Below are 14,188 nucleotides of genomic sequence, written 5' to 3' on the forward strand. Positions count from 1 at the left end.
AATCGCGGCTTCATGACTGCACATATAGGTGAGTCTTAATAAAAAAGCTAGCAAGAAAGCTCCTGCCTCTTGGGTCTCAGATTCATTAAGAGTTATACAAACAAACTCATCCTACCGCTTGCTTTTATGAGCACTAACGCTATAGGGATGAGGAAAACATAAAACAGTGCTCCTCTTAGTCACACTCCGGTTTGTTTCCACCCATTGAACCTTTTAAGGTTGGGTTTCAACTATGGTGATTTATCTTTATGGGCTAAGCTCCATCCCCTTCGACGACTCTAGAACTACTATTCTAGACAAACCTTTTGTAAGCTGATCAGGCAAATTATTTTCTAATTTTACAAAATTCAAAGCAATAATATTATTTTTCAATTTATATCTTAATGATTTATGACGCACTTGATGGTAACCCTTGCGGTCGCATGCATATATTTTTAGAAATTTTACAGCGGAAGCATGAATTAAACTATTTAATTCCTATGCATGCTAGAGATCATATCTTTACAACAAAAATAGATCCAGAACTTTAAACATATATCCTAAACAAGTATGCATGATTCTATGTCTAACATGTAATCATGCAGAATTTCAACAACCTAATTGATTTCTAATCCTAACTTCTAATGAGATCATATCCCATACCATTTTGCTTTGAGGACTTTGATGATGCCTTGATCACCTTTTGTAGCCGCACACGTGTCAAGCCTCTACGGATAGTCTACGCGAAGCTCCAGGAAGATCTTTCTCCGTGGGAGTGCTAGCTAGCGCAGAGGTGCTGCAATGGCTGATCCTTTCTCCTTCGAAGCACACAACCTTTGATTTTTCTTTGAAGGGACGAAGGATGGAAATGAAGGAGAGGAAGGAGAAGAGGGGAGGCGGCTGGTTTCAGAATTTTTTAGAACCTCTAGGTCTCTCAAAAAATTCTCACACGCTAACCCTAGGTGTGGGGGTCCTTTTATAGCCAAAAGACCACCATGCCTCACACCTCATTTAGCTAATGAATTTTGGCTGATAAAAATCCCAAAATTTTAAAAAATATGGCAGCAAAGAGGAGATTAATCCTTCTAAATTGTGCGCCATGAATCCCTACATTTTAGGGATTCATGCGCCACCAATTTGAGTGCCGCACAACCCTTCTTTATGCGCCATGAATTTTCTACAAATTAGGGATTTGATTCCAATATTTTTAGGAAGATTTGAGGCACCATATTTATCTGAAAAATAGCCTCATGCCTCCTCTTTCCTCACGCCAAAAATTGGCCAAAAATAAAGAGGATAGGAGCCACTAATTTTAGGGATAAGGATGAGGTGTCTTTCTTCTCCAAGAAATAAAGCTAGGGTCCTAAAATTTAGGGATTCTTCTTCTTATCAATTTCTGAATTTTTGAACTTAGAATCCTCATCAAATAAGAAATTTTAATAGGCTCGGGTCAAGCCCAATCCAATTGGGTCAAGTCCGATTAATTGGGTCGAGCCTAATCAACTCGGATCAAACCCAATTCAATTAGGTCAAACCTTGATGTAGCCCAAATTGAATTTTATTCAATTTAGATTAACCTAAGCTCAATCATTCAATCAATTGAGCTCATTAGCAATCTATTTGCTAATTAATTCTTCAATAATTCAATAATTATTTTACTGCAACTTTTGCTTAGGATAATTTGTCAATCGAATTGATCGATGTACCCCTGGATGATTTTTAATCGTCGATCAGCCATTTGATCAACCTAGAAACTTTTATGCGTGTGACCCCATAGGTTCGAACCTAAGTCGATAGCACAAGATCGACTTTCTATATTAATCGAAGTGACCATCTAGCAATAGTTTCCGACATCCGGATAGGCCAAATAATTGCAAAGCAATATTCTGGAACCCTTGGACTATGATTACCGTATAATTAATCCCTATGACGCCAAATACTTAGGATGACTTCAGAGTTCTGTCAACTCTTTAATCAGTGCATCCAAAATGTGTTTCAACTTTACAAATCCTGTGACTCCTCGCAAGGATTACCCTGGCTAAGGTTTTGCTAAATTGAACACAAGGGCATTTTCTCCGGTTACCAGGAGGGGTCAATTCCATCTTGACTTATGCATCGACTTCGCAAGTACTTGACTGCATCCAGTAGCCTTCCATCACTGAATTAGAAATTTAGATAGTTCGGTACCAAAGCAAAGTGAGTTGCTTGCAAATCACCGTGGTGATCTCAGGTCTGAGGGATACTTATCCCCATATCCACTCGAAACATCTCTTGACGGCAGAGCTTTCCGGAACTGGTCACGTTCAGTGAAATATACTCATATACTTCACCTATGTGAAATATCAGTGTCTCTACACTTCTTGGTTAAGAGGACAACCAACGTATATGGCACACAACGACCTATTCTTGATAATGTTATTGTCCTAGTGATAGCATATCGTTTGGTCGCGAACTAGTTTAAGGACTTGTAGATAAATCCTCCTTTATCGTTTAATAGAGTCCTAAGGACTTCATTATATTACTTGAGTTCACGAAGATGCAAAATATCTAAAGAAACATTGCCAAATAACTTTTATTAATTTTATTAATTCATATACAATTCAATTATCAACAGGCTGACGATTGTCTTTCAGAACACAATTTTCAACAGCACTTTTAAGTGCCTGTTCATTTTTATATTGGCATTTTTTTTGTTGCACTTATCTATTGCAGATTTACAGTCACAATGTAAGGAGATAGGTGGTAAAGGTGACTCATCTACAGAAAGGTCTATAAGTAGATCTTTAAGCCACTCAGCCTCAGTGCTAGTGGTGTCTAAAGCTATCAGTTCAGACTCCATGGTACTCCTAGATATCAAGGTTTGTTTGGTAGATTTCTAAAACACAACAGCACCTCCTAGAAGAAAGACATATCCTGTGGTGGATTTAATATTTAAGGTATCGCTGATCTAGTTGGGATCACTATAGCCTTCCAGAACAGCAGAAAACCCACTAAAGTACAAACTATAGGACTTAGTACCCTTAAGATACCTAATGATCCTCTCTAATGTTGTCCAGTGATCTCTCTTTAGATTAGTAGTATATCTACTGAGTCTATTTACAACATATGCTATATCTGGCCTGGTGTAGTTTGCTAAAAATCCTAGTGAGCCTATGATTTGAGCATATAGGCTTTGAAGGATAGGAGTTCCTAAGTTCTTCTTAAGGTATGTAGAGGGATCAAAGGGAGTAGAAATGTTAGATGTATGCCCTAGAAGCCAATCTGGCGGACATATTATTAATTCTGGGACATAAATTTGTACTTGACTTTATTATTATTGAATAATAAATGGGCATCTTTTCATTTATATTGTTTATGTGTCTATGAATCGTCCAAGAAATTAATAAGATGATGAAACATATTCTCAAGAGTTGAGAATTTGAGCTATGTATCATTGGTGATTAATTTCTAAATGCTCCTGATCAATGGATCATCACGAGGACGGTGATCGATCCGATCAGCTTTCCTTATGGATGGACGAGACTCGAGTCCACAGTGTAGGGACACTGAAGTGATAGTGCAGGTGCTTGTTAGAGAACAAGGGTACTGAGCGTGACCAAGACAAGAAGTCACTTGGATGTCTATCCACTCGTCAGTGACTTGCTTGATGTTGCAGTAGTGTGACTGGTCCTTTGACCTACGGTGCTTCGGCTATTCACAGTGAGGTTATTGTAGTTTGACTGCACATATACATGGTCTCTAGTCATATGGGTTCTTGTTGTATAGATTGGCTGCAGTAGGTTCACTGTAGGAGTAGGGTATGCACTTACATGGAATCTATCGACCTTGATAGAAGAGTAGTGATCCTATGTGATTTATTAGACTGAGTTCTAAGACCTTGGCCAGGGCAGAATATATAGTGGAAAAGAGTTTTCTACTCTCGAACTCAAGTCAAATAAATCTAGACATATGACAGACGACGGGGTTTGACGAGTTATCCATAACCTCCGATCTGTAGGGATCCACGATAGAAGGACTGTATCATACGATAACGCACCTAGAGGTTCATCATTCTATTCTGCTAGGTAGCCACTACATACTGCCAGGTGTCACTGGTGGATGGTGAGACTCACAGGGATCATCTTGATGGTTGATGATCCCTGGCGAGTTGAGTTGGAATTGTTTCAACCCATTGAAAGAAGTTTTCATTATGATAGAGATCGCAATATATCTCACTACCAGTCAGAATAGAACCTATGGGGTCACACACATTAGAAGTATTGACCGATCCGATGGTTGAATTGTGATTAAGAATCACATATGATCAATTAGATTGATAAATTGAAAACCCGCTAAGAGTTAGTGGTTAGAAGAAGGAATAATTGCAATCGGATTGCAATTTAATTTAATTAATTGGATTTAATTAATTAGACTTGATCACGAGTCCTACTTGGAGTAGGATTCATGGAGTCCTAATTGGATTAGGATTTCAAATTAAATTAGAATCTATTTGGAATAGGATTTCTAAAGTCATAATTGTCTTAGGGCTGAAATTTGAACAAGTCCTGATTAGATTAGGATTTTCTGAAGTCCTAATTAATTTTAATTTTAATCTAATTAATTAAATGACTCCTAATTGGATTAGGATTGAAGAGTTCAATGGAATCTTGGTTCAATTAAATCCTAATTGGATTAGGATTTGAAATGAAAGAAAGGGTGCGCCTAGTTCTTTTTTGAAAGGGACTAAACCACCTAAGAATAAGCCCCTAACCTCCCTTGATTAGATCAAGTGGAGGTGTGCGTGATGTAACATAAGGAGGGAGGGGCGTACACCCCTCCCTTGGCATTTAACGAGAAGAAAAGGAGGAGGGCCCCACCCCCCTCCTCTTGAATAATGGATAAGGATGGAGCTCCAACTTTATCTTAAACAAAATAAAAGAGGGGCTGCCGCATGGGATTTTTTCATTCCATTATTGAGCCGTACCTCTCCTCCTCTCAACCTTCTTTGATCCGTGAGAAGCCCTCTCCTCTTTTGGGGTTTCATCAGCCGCCAACAAAGAAAAGAAGGGAGGCGTGTGCATCTCTTTTTCTTTCCTTCTTCCGCCAAAAATAAAAGGCTGCAAGTGTATGCTTCCTTTTATTTTTTTTTTTCTCCTCTTCTTCATCCTCAAGAGAAAGCAACCAAGTGTTGATTGCTGCAAGGAGAAAGAATTCAACCATCAATAACCTTCTCTACAAGGGAGCTAGCACCCTGGGGCTTCCACTGAAGCTTCATCAAATACTACGTAAATCAGATTTGCGGAGACCATCTACCCGCATAAGGTGAAGATCTGATCTTCTTAATGATTTTCAAATGGTTTAAAATAATTTAATTCTAATCTATCTACAAACGAAAGGTTTTAAAACACGTTCATGCGATGAACGGATCCCGCATATGTTTTCCGCTGCAATCTGAAAATTATTTCGAAATTTTTATGGCATATGAGGGATGCTAACAGTGGTATCAGAGCCATGGTTATGTAGATTAAGATTAGAATTAAATTTTTCAAGGCATTTTAGATCTGAAATTTAAGGGATTATGCTTGCTGAAATTTATGTATGCAGAATTTTCAGCTTGCTGATTTTTCTGCATACTAATTATTAGATGTTTAGATTAATGATTCTAATGCTTTGATAATATGATTACAAATGTTTAGAGTCAAATCTAGCATGATCAGCAAGTCATGAGATGGAATAATCAATTAAATTACAGATCTGAAAATAATTTTTATGCATGTGATGCGTATGGTGATGATCATGGATGGACCCTTTGAATGTACTGAAATGTTCTACGATGTTCTGTGATGCATGTAATTTTAATTTTTCAGATGCCTGCGTGCATCTTAAATTCATGTATTAGAGACCTGCGTGTCTCATGAAAAAGGGTTGTAATTTTATTTTTATTTTTATTTAATTTTTTAAAGCAATCTGGGATGTATTCTGTGATGTGTGTTGCACGTCGATGGTTGATCGATATGTACATCAACAAGCTCAAGATGCGCGGATCGATATCAAGGGTTGATTGAAGATGGATCAAGGAGTTGATCACAATTGGACCTAAGGGATCAAGATCAAGTCAAGAGTTGAAGACGATCAAACCAATTGACGTGTATGTGCTTGTAAAATGACCCTATCCTGGATCCATGATCATCACCATTTATATTTATTTTTGATAAATGCCTGGATGTTTAATGCTTATGTTTATGCAGGTAGATTTATATTTGCATGAGATGTGAATATGCGATCGAGTGAGACCTAATTCGAAACCTCCCTAATCAGTCAAGGGTGAACCAACATGAGTTAGTCATATTAGATTAATTGATCTAATTGGTGTCTAGGCAAGCCTAAAAAGTGGTTACTTAATTAGGACCTTACTCTCTGAGTAAGGGGAGCCTCCCACCTGCTTACCTGGCCAATTGTTCGATTACCTCTTATATGTCACCAATAACTGTTAGGTGAGGCGGCATGTAAATCGGTGAGACCGCAGTATCCACTAGAAATCCTAGTCGCGTAGGGTTTTCGTTTCTCCATCAGGAGAGTATGAGGGATTCGAAAAAATAGTGGGAGTACATTTGTTTTAAAAGATCCTAAAACAAATAGAGTTCAAGTACAAAGTCTAACTAGAATCTTTACTCTCTACAGATTACAATGTCAGCTTCGAACCCTTTGACCCATATCCTTGAAACCAACCGACTGACCGGAACCAATTACAAAGACTGGCTGAGAAACCTCAAAATAATTATGAGTTGTGAGAAATTAGGGTATGTGCTCGAGAGTGACATCCCCAGGTTACCAGCACGTCCTACTGATGATCAGCGTGAGACGCATCAAAAGTGGACAGATGACGACATTAGGATCAAGTGCTACATCATGGCATCCATGACTAATGAACTTCAATGCCAGCATGAGAATATGAAGACTGCTAGGAAAATACTGGCACACCTGCAAGAGTTGTATGGTGAACAGAGCCACACTGCACGCTTTGAAGTGTCCAAGAGACTCCTCAAGGCAAAGATGCGCGAGGGGCAGTCTGTCCACGATCACTGTTTGACTATGATCAAGGACCTAGAGGAGCTTGAGAAGCTCAGTATGACCATGCATAAGGAACTGCAGATAGATCTGATCCTGCAATCCCTTCCCTAATTCATTTGGGCAGTTTATAGTAAACTACCATATGAATAAGATTGAATGCACTAAGACCGAATTGTTGAACATGTTGGTAACTGCTGAGGGAGCCTTGAAAAGTTCAAGGAGCTCTATTCTAGCTGCTGAGCTGACTTCTGGTTCCAAGAGAAAGTCTACTTGGAAGAAAAAGAAACCTGCTAAGAAGCAGAAGAAAGACAAGAAGCCTAAGAAAGAAGTTCATAAGAAAAAGGCTGATGACAAAGAAAAATGTTTCCACTGCAATGTCGACGGCCATTGGAAAAGAAATTGCCCTTCATACCTCGAGAGCCTAAAGAACAAAAAGGCAGACACACCTTCTGAAGGTATGTTAGACTTGCTTATAATTAAAACTAACCTTACGGTTTCTTCTACTTCTAGTTCGGTTATAGATTCTGGTTCTAGTGCTCATTTGTGCACTACTATGCAGGGTCTAAAGAAAAGTAGGAGGCTGGCGGAAGGTGCAGTGACCCTTCGGGTAGGCAACGGGGCAAGAGTTGCTGCTGTAGCTGTGGGCACCTATCCTCTGCGATTACTGTCTAGATTTAGTTTATTTCTTAGAGACTGTTATTATGTCCCTGCTGCTAGCAGAAATTTGATTTCTGTTTCATGTTTAGCACAGGATGGTCATATTTTGACATTTGACAAAGACTACTGTTCTATTTATTTCAGAAATAAATTAGTTGCACGTGGTTTCATGATTGACAGTCTCTATCACTTGCATGTTGATGTGTCTATGAATGTATCTGAGCAAGTTGTGAGTGCCATAGGATCTAAAAGATCTAGAGATGAGATAAACCAGAAGTATTTGTGGCACCTCAGGCTTGGCCATATTGGAGAGGACAGAATGAACAAAATGGAGAAAGATGGGCTTCTTGGCTCATTGACTTCCGAGTCATATCCAGTTTGTGAGTCTTGTCTTCAAGAAAAAATGGCTAGATTGCCCTTTGTAGGACATGGGAAGAGGACCACTGAAATACTTACCCTGGTATATACTGATGTGTGTGGCCCATTTGATGTGTTAGCCAGAGATCGTTATTCGTACTTCATTACCTTTACCGATGACTATTCACGATATGGGTATTGTTGCCCAGAAAGACAACCCAAGAGGGGGGGTGAATTGGGTTTTAAAATAATTTTGCAATTAAAACGTTTGTGGATGACTAATTGATACTTTTGCAAGATGATTAATTAGTTGCTATGTGCTGTGAGTGAAATGAGAGTGAGAGAGAGAGAGACACAAGCAATCACAAACACAATGTTTATAGTGGTTCGGAGCTATCCCTTGCTCCTACGTCCACTCCCCAAGTCTCACTTGGGAATTCACTATAACCCCTTGGATTACAGCCGGTTGTTTTACAAGCTCACAACCCAACTTGTTGTTTTACGAGCTCACAATGAACTCGGTCGGTTTTCCCAGGCTCACCGACTAGAACCACCCCGATTGTTTTTCCAGGATCACAATCGAACCCTTACACGTTGGTTTTACCCTCGGCTCACCAACCAACCTCTACACTCTTGATTCAATCCCCTGATTGAATCAAGCAAAGACAAGATGGAAAGAACAAAGACAAATAGAAAAACAGAGCTTCTAAAAAGCAGATATACAGCAATATAAACTAGAGAGAAGTTAAGAGCCCTCAAACACGTTTGAGTTGGAGTAGAGTAGGGCTTCTTGAACTGTGAGTCTCCTCTTGAATGTCTGGTCGACTTGAAGGCAGGAGGAGACTTCTTTAAATGCTGGGAAGAGGTAGCTGGATGGAGTTAATGGCGCTCTTCCTTCTTTTCTGTTGAAAACCAGTTGGCCGAGATAGGATGCTTGATTTCTTTGAGTGGAATGGTGCTTCTCTACCTTGCTACAGTCCTCTGTGGCTATTTAAGCCATCCCCCACGGAAACTAGCCGTTAGACACTTTTTTCTGCCCGTTCTGCACACTCTGCACATCCTGACAATATGTCCGTTGGGGTCGGAGTCGACTCGCGCGATCTGGAGTCGACTCGGCTGTAGCGGGAGTCGACTCATGCTTTTCTGGAGTCGGCTCAGCAACTGTTCCGGATTTGAATTAAAGTGACCTCCGCGACTGGGAGTCGACTCGACTTAACCCGGAGTCGACTCGCCAACTTCTGGAGCTGACTTGCCATTTTCGGAGTCGGCTCATCCCATGAAGTCCATGGAGCTAATTTTTCAACTTGGCCCACTCGAGTCGACTCGACAATCCTGGGAGTCGACTCGGCGCTCAAAGCCCGAACTCCCGATCTTCTGTCTTTTGGCTCGTCCAGTCTTGGAGTCGACTTGAACTGTTCCGGAGTCGACTCGGCTCTCAGTTTCCGAAACACAGCCTTCTGCCTTTTTGATGTAGCGCTGCCTTGGAGTCGACTCGAGCTGTCTGGGAGTCGACTCGGCTCTCAGAGACAATAATTCGGTCTTCTGTCTTTTTGGGATCGCGCTGTCTCGGAGTCGACTCGCGCATTGCGGGAGTCGACTCGGATCTCAGAGTCCGAAAACTGCTCTCTGACTTTTGCCTTGTGTACCACTGAGAGTCGACTCTACGCTTTCTTTGGAGTCGACCTGCCAACCATCGGAGTCGACTCGCGTTCCACAGGAGTCGACTCGAATCTCAGGGTCGAAAATCGCTCTCTGACTTTTCTGTCTGTAACTCCTTGGAGTCTGTTGACCCCCTAATGGATTTTGATGAATACAAAACACTAGAGTATAATTCCATTTATCTTAACAATTTACTTGAGAATTTTAGGTGTTTAATTAAGAATATTGTTAAGAAATGTCTAGGCAAGTTCCCATAATTTTTATGAATTTATTGAAGAATTTTTTAAGTTGAAGAAAACAGATCAGGGACAGCCGAGACGTCTCCGGTTTGTCCCAGAGACGTCTCTGGCACAAACAGGAAGAACTGGCACGTCGGGAGACGTCCCCGGCACCTGGCGAGGCGTCTCGCAGGGTCGGAGTCGACTCTCTCAGTAGCGGAGTCGACTCTCTCAGTGGCGGCAGAAAGGCTGATTTCAAGAGATGCGCGCGAGCCGTCTCCACAGAACGCGGAGTCGTCCCCGCAAGTAAAAAGCAGACTTCCCGAGTCGTCCCCGAGGTAGCGGAGTCGACTCTCTCAGGGTTTTTCAGAGGATGTCTTTTTCAGTGATAAGGCAGCGGAGACGTCCCCTGAAAGAGCGGAGTCGACTCTCTCAGAGAATTCCAGAAGACATATTTTTCGGAGATATAACGGCGGAGTCGTCCCCAAGGCAGCGGAGTCGTCCCCATGCAAAAAGTGCAAACAAGCCGAGACGTCCCCGTAAAGCGCCGAGGCGACCCTCTCAGAAAACAGAAAAACAAGGATTCAAACCGTTCATCATCGGAGTCGCCCCCGTAAAGCGCCGAGTCGACCCCAAACATCGTCAAAAGTAAAATCTTACAGCCGAGACGTCTCGCGATGAAGCGGAGACGTCTCCGGAGCACCTGGGACGCGACTGACAACTTTTGCAGGTTTGGTTTGAATTTCAAATCTCTTTAACTTTATCTCTAACGGCTATATTTGCTTTTTGGGCTATAAAAGGGAGCTCTTAAGTGCTTTCCAACAACTCCTTACCAACCCAACACAAGATCATTCAAGAGAGAAGAAAGAAAAAGAGATTCAAGGGAGTTAGTGCATTCAAGTAAAGAAATCAAGTGCCTTCAAGCTTCCCAAGTGATTTCGTGCTCAACTACTCTCTTCCGCTAGGCATTCAAAGCTCACATTCAAGCCAACGCGATCCACATCGGAAGAACCACCATTTCTCACGCTTCCAACGGCTAAAAGGGTTCTTCCGGGTTTCATTGTTTATCATTGTTATATTTGCTTATTTAGAGCTTTCAAACCTTTTGTAAAACTTTTTCAATATTGTGCTTGTTCCAGTCAAGGAACTTGGAACAAGGGAAAGGCGTCTCAAGCCTAGGTGAAATTGGGAATTTTAGGATTCGTTGTTAGTCCGGTGTAAAACAACGAGTTGGGTAGTGCACTCGCAAAACTACCGTACTGTAATCTTGGATTATAGTGGAAATTCCCAAAGGTGCTTTGGGGAGTTGATGTAGGAGCAGTGGAAGCTCCGAACCACTATAAAAGCTTGTGTTTGTGATTGTGTGTTTTCATACCTTTATTTTTACTTTAGCTCATACATTTGTGTGTTTTATTAGACAAAAACTTTAAAACACCCAATTCACCCCCCTCTTGGGTGACCATCTCTGGGCAACAAGTGGTATCAGAGCGGGTGCTCTGTATATTTCTTGAAGACCTAACCGTCTTAGCTAAAGATCTAGATGGCAACACCCTTCAACAATGTTCCTGCTGAGGGGCAGGCAACTAATAGACCTCCACTCTTCAATGGGACAAATTATACCTATTGGAAGACTAGGATGAGGATCTTTATTCAAGCACAAGATTATGCCTTGTGGAGGGTTATAGTTAAGGGACCACAAGAACCATCACACATGGTGAATGGCATTCAAGTTCCCAAACCTGAGGAGGATTGGGATGAGAATGATAATAGGATGGTTCAACTCAACTCTAGAGCCATGAACTCATTATTTTGTGCTCTAGATGTGAATGAGTTCAATAGAGTTTCAACCTGTACTTCCGCCAAGGAAATATGGGATAGACTTGAAATTACCCACGAGGGTACAAATCAAGTCAAAGAATCTAAAGTGAACATTCTAGTTCACAAATATGAGCTATTTAAGATGGAACCTAATGAAACCATCACATGCATGTTTACACGCTTCACCGATATAATTAATGGTCTAAAGAGTTTGGGTAAATCTTATACTAATCCGGAACTTGTGAGTAAAATTCTCAGGTCTTTGCTGAAAGCATGGGAAGCAAAGGTCATGGCAATCGTAGAAGCCAAAGACCTCAACACTTTGGGACTAGAACAACTATTGGGCTCATTGATGACGCATGAGCTCACAATGAAGCAACATGAAGAAGAGTTGCCAAAGAAAAGGACAATCGCACTCAAGGCCACTTCGAGTGTGTGTGAAGAAGAAAGTGGTGAGAGCGAAGAAGAAAGCGAAGATGAGGATTTGGGTTTGATAGTGAGGAAGTTTAAGAAATTCATGGGAAGAAAGAAACCCTTCCCAAGGAAAAAGTTTGGAGGGAGAAATGATTGGGAAAAAGAAAAAGAAAAAGAAAGAGACCCAATCATATGCTATGATTGCAAGAGACCGGGACACATTCGTTCCGAATGCCCTCAACAAAAGAAGTACTTTGGGAAGAAGAAGAAGAAGGCATTAAAGGCAACTTGGGACGATAGTGACACATCCTCCTCCGAGGAAGAGAAGGAAGAAACCGCCAATTTGTGCTTCATGGCATTCGAAGATGACGACGTATGTCAAAACTCAACTATAAATTTTACTTTAGAAGAATTGTATGAAGCTTTTTAAGAACTTATGAGTGATTGTAGTATGTTAGGAGCAAAGAATAAAGAATTAAAAGCCTCCAATCTAAAACTAAAGGATGATATTAAAAATCTATTGATTGAGAAAGAGAGCGTTGAAAATGTTAACACCATTGATCTAGAAAATAAAAATTCAAAACTTAGCATTAAAAATGAAACGGCAAAAATACTAATTAAGGAATTAAATCTAAAAGTAAAATCCCTACTCGATAATAATACCTCACTTGCACAACATGTTGAATCCCTTAAAAAGGATAAGGAAGAACTAGTTAAAGAAAATTTGAATCTTAAGAATGAGGTACATAAGTACAAACCAATTGTTGAAAAATTTACACAAAGCTCTGAAAAATTAAGTCTTATTTTTTCAAATCAAAGAGCTGTTTTTAATAAAGCCGGATTAGGATATAAAACTAACAAGCAACAAAAGTATCTAAAGAATTTCTTTGTGAAAGCAAAAGATGTCAAAACTGAAAAACCTACATGCTTTCATTGTGGAAAAAGTGGACATAAAGCTTACTCTTGTATTCAAAGAAAGATCCAAACAAACAAGAGTACATTTGTAAAAGCTAAAAACATAACTAAAGTATGGGTGCCTAAGGGAACCAACTACACTAACCACGAAGGACCCAAAAAAACTTGGGTACCTAAGAGCTTCACATGATCATTTTGCAGGTATGCCTTGCAGCCAAAAATAAAAAGAGAATGTGGTATCTTGATAGTGGTTGCTCAAGGCATATGACCGGTGACAAGAGTCTCTTCGTCACATTAAAATTAAAAGAAGGAGGAGTAGTCACATTTGGAGACAATGCAAAAGGTCAAATCATTGGTGTTGGTAAAATCTCCATATCACCCTCCTCATTTATTGACAATATATTGTTGGTTAATGGACTAAAACATAATTTATTAAGTATAAGTCAATTTTGTGACAAGGGTTTTAAAGTGTCATTTGAATCTTCACTATGCATAATTAGTAGTCCAGTTGACAATGAGATCATACTTATGGGACATAGGCATGGAAATGTTTACATGGTAGATCTTGATGATCTCACCATGAAGGATGGCCAATGTCTTGTAGCCATGGATCCCAAAGTTAATGAGACTAGTTGGTTATGGCATCGTAGGTTAGGGCATGCTAGCATGGATTTAATTTCTAAATTGATTACAAAAGATCTAGTCAAAGGACTACCAAAAATAGACTTTGAAAAGAACAAAATTTGTGCTGCATGCCAATTAGGGAAACAAACAAGAAGTTCTTTCAAGTCTAAGAACATAGTCTCAACATCAAAACCCCTAGAACTAATTCACATGGATTTATTTGGACCCACTAGAACTGCTAGTCTAGGGGGTAATAAATTTGGTCTTGTAATTGTTGATGATTTTTCACGTTTTACATGGGTTTCATTTCTTGCACATAAAGATGAGTCCTTTTCCGCTTTTATCAAGTTTCATAATAGAATTTCAAATGAACTCAATCTTAAACTAAAAGCAATTAGGAGTGATCATGGCACCGAGTTTGAAAATCAGTACTTTGAAAAGTTTTGTGACGAAAATGGTATCAATCACAATTTCTCGGCACCTAGGACACCTCAACA

Source organism: Phoenix dactylifera, chromosome 14 (genome assembly GCF_051530095.1).
Source record: "Phoenix dactylifera cultivar Ajwa chromosome 14, Ajwa_hap1_PhDact_Kaust_v1.1, whole genome shotgun sequence".
NCBI lineage: Eukaryota > Viridiplantae > Streptophyta > Magnoliopsida > Arecales > Arecaceae > Phoenix > Phoenix dactylifera.